The following is a 3936-nucleotide window of genomic DNA, read 5'->3' as shown; positions in this document are numbered from 1 at the left end:
AATGCCCCGGCGACTTTCGAGAGGCTGATGGAGAGGGTGCTGAAATCGGTCCCGTGGATCCAGTGTGTGCTGTATCTGCACGATCTGCTGGTTCATGCCCGGTGTTTCGACCAGGCCTTGACGAACCTCCAGTTCCAGAACCGTGCTGGCCTGAGGCTCAACCCCCACAAGTGCGAGCTCCTGCGGCGGGAGGTGACCTTCCTGGGACATGTTGTTGGACCGCGATGGGTGGCTACAGACCCAGGTAAGGTCGCTGCAGTGAGGGGTTGGCTGACTCCCCGCACCGTTGCAGAGCTGCGCAGCTTTCTGGGGTTGGCTTCGTATTACTGGAGGTTCGTCCGGGACTTTGCCAGCATCGACTGGGACTCAGGCTGTGAGACAGCGTTCGGCTGGTTACGTGAAGCTTACGTGCTGGCCTACCCCGACTCGCGGTTACCGTATGTCCTAGATACTGACGCGAGTAACTCGGAGGTAGGTGCGGTGTTGGCGCAGGAGAGGCCAGATGGGGAGCGTGTAGTTGCCTACTATAGTTGGGCTTTGACTAGGGCTGAACGGAACTACTGCGTGACCCGTCACAAGCTGCTGGCGGTGATGGCGGCGGTCCACCACTTCAGGCCGTACCTGTTCGGGACCCGGTTCCGATTGAGGACCGACCATGCGTCCCTCACCTGGCTGCTCCACTTTAAGGAGCCGGAGGCGCAGATGGTGCGATGGATAGAGGTCCTGCAGAAATATGACTTCACTGTTGTGCACCGTGCGGGGTCTCGCCATCTCAATGCCGACGCTCTCTCGCGGCGCCCCTGTGAGGCCGCGGACTGCCACCACTGCGCCCGGCAGGAGCAGCGTGAGGGGGCTGTCCGCACTGTAGCCACGGCCCTGGAGGGGCCGCTGGGGTTGGGCCTGTCAGACCTGGCACAGCGACAGGCAGCTGATCCGGATGTGGGGCCGGTGCTCCGCTGCAAGGCAGCAGGAGCGCGGCCTGCGCGAGAGGAGCTCGCCCCACACCCAAAGTCCGTCAAGGCCCTCTGCGCCCTGTGGGAGGCCTTGGAGGTAAAGGATGGGGTGCTGCGCCGGGGGTGGCGGGCACCCTCCAGTGGTGAGATACGGTGGCAACTGGTGGTGCCACAGTCGCTCCGCGGGGCTGTGCTCCGAGCGGTGCACAGCCAGCCAGGCGTTGGGCATTTTGGCTATAAAAAACCCTTTTTATTGGGGTCTTTGCCACCAGACGTGGAGCGGTATTGCCGAACGTGTGCAGTGTGCGTGGCCCAGAAAGGGCCCCCCTCCAACAACACCAGGTGGGGACTCCTATGGAGCAGGTGGGGGTGGACGTTTTGGGCCAGTTTCCGTGCACCAAGGCCGGAAACCGCTATGTCCTGGTGGCAGTGGACTATTTTACAAAATGGCCGGAGGTCTATGCCCTCCCGGACCAGAGTACCCCCACCGTGGCCGATGCACTACTGGAGGGGATGTTTGCCAGGCTAGGGGTGCCGGAGGAGTTACACAGTGACCAGGGGCGTAACTTCGAATCCCAGGTCTTCGCCAGAGTGTGCCAGCGTCTGGGGATCTCTAAGACGCGGACCACCCCGCTGCATCCCCAGAACGACAGGTTGGTGGAGCAGTTCAATCGGACTTCAATTGGTTTGAAGAGTTCTGCTGCGTTTTTGTGGTTATGGCGATGGACTTGAAGTCCATCGGGGTCTCCCCGCGCAGGTTCAAGTCCTGCCAACTACAACAATCTCCTTATGTCATCATGTGCCTGCATAAAAATGGAAACGTACTGCTCTACTTTTAAAATGCGAAATTGCTTGAAACCGCTGCCTTGGAAATAAATTTTTCAGCGTCCACGAATGACATTTCGCAGCTGAAAGCAGATAAGGATGCTTTTAGCGTTCGCGTGTCTTGTGCCGTACTTCCAGCCTTTGAAAACCTAATTAGTAAAACTGAAAGAACCGACTCCATGGGTGTTGGTCGTGCACAAGGAGGAGCTGTGACAATAGCAGAGCAGGAGTGAGGATGGCGCAGATGGAAACTCGTTTTCATGCGCTCCTATGAAAATAAAAGTCGAAACCCGAAACAGTAGTAGCCATGAGAGTAAATGCCTCCTAAAAGCTAGCAAGCGCTCCTAGTTAGTGTCATGGTATGTATCCCTGCCTGTCACGCGGAAAACTGGGGTTTGATTATCGACGGGGAGACAGGTAGCTTTTTTACCATCAGATTCCAGTCTCTAATGCTGTGTGTGAGAGTTTACGTAACTTTCCTTTTCTCGCATTTTCTGACGACTATTCCAAATGGGCGCCATGTCAACTCCTAATACTTTTCAAAAACCTGTCTGTGTGTTTGATTATTTTTATTTAAAAAAAGTTCAATATTGATCATAACTAAAGAAATTAATGATCACGAACAAAAAAAAGGGCTGAAGATGCGAGTCGCTCTTGAATCAGAGCTGGGTGACACGGGCTTCTGTTCTGATATGGTTGTACGAGAAGCAAGAGGAATCGCTTCTCTCCTATGGAGCATGAGCTAATCAGGAGTGAGACATTTCGCGTGTTCGTGCATATGTCAACGCATGACCTACATCGTAAAACTAAAACTAAATTAAAAACTAACATTAAGTTATCAGAGACATTAAATTATATACAAACAAGAGACAGGCAAAGTAATAATTCTACATTAAGTGTCCTACACTGACCAAACTAATTGAAATGGTCTTTCAGAGCCTGTGCAGTTCGTGCTAATTAGAACAACACCAGTACTGAACCCTCAGCACCGTACTGAGCACAAGTTGAGCTGCTCTCCAACTTTGCTACCCACGGGTTTTCGTTGCAATGGAGCTCAGAGAAGGAGCTGATCTCCAGACAGTAGTGTTAAGTTGTCTGCAGCCTCATGCGAATTTCGACAATTTACCCAAAGTGTTTTCTATAGCTTTCAGGTGCAGTTAATTTATATAAAGGAAGGTAAATCGTTTTAACGCAACAAAAGCCAGGCAGGAGTCAAACATACAATTTCCTGATCTGAAGTCAGACGCGTTATGCATTATGCCATTGGTCTTACATCGCTCAATTGCACCATAGTGACCTCAGTGCCACTAATAGTAATAAATACTGTATTTCTGATTGAGCGCTGAGTGCAAAGGTTGAATAAGCTTTGCTCCTGCCAACGATTCGGCGTGAAAAAGCACAGCATTAAAGTTTCGCAGACAAATGCAGCATGCCGACAAAACCAATTTTAAAAACAACTACGGCACACTACGATTCGCACCGACTCAAAAGTGATCACGCAAGATGTTGTTCCCTGCATAACGCTGAAGGGACCAAAGAGCATTGCTGTTGGGAAGACAAAATTAGGCTTTTTTCTGCCTTGATGTTAAGCTGACAAATACTATCTTGAAACACCTAGTTCAGTTTCTCGACAGACTGTCAGGCAAAGTTTTTACCCATTGAACTCGCAATAGAAGGACGGTCTTAACCCACAAACACTTAGCAGCAGTGAAATTCAAACCTACCCCTGCGAAGAAATTTTTGTACAAACCCAGCAACTTAGACCACCCAACCACACTCCCAACACCTTACTTTTTTCAGAGAACGCCGGGTTCAGCTCTTGGTGTGCGACGCGTGAAAACGACTGCACCTTCATTTTCCGAGATGTTTCCTATCACTTCTTTGTCAGCTCTGAATATAGCTCTTTTTTGGAGCAGGCTTCAGACCTTTTATTTAATGTATAAAGGAGGGCGCATTCCTAAACGTGTAATTCCTGTTTTAGAAATGTTTTGGGCGGTGTGTTTTATATAACACACAAACAGTGTTCTGTTTGTATTCTGTAGACCTCCGTAGCAATCGTACTGGATGTGACACGGATTCTGAAATGTTTCTTGAAAAGGTATTTAGGGTTGCTTGAATCTATAATAAAAAGTTACCTGAAACTTCCTACCTTCCAATC

This window comes from Atractosteus spatula, chromosome 10 (assembly GCF_055471065.1).
Source record: "Atractosteus spatula isolate fAtrSpa1 chromosome 10, fAtrSpa1.hap1, whole genome shotgun sequence".
Taxonomy (NCBI): Eukaryota; Metazoa; Chordata; class Actinopteri; order Semionotiformes; family Lepisosteidae; genus Atractosteus; species Atractosteus spatula.
Note: the sequence above shows the minus strand (reverse complement) of the source record.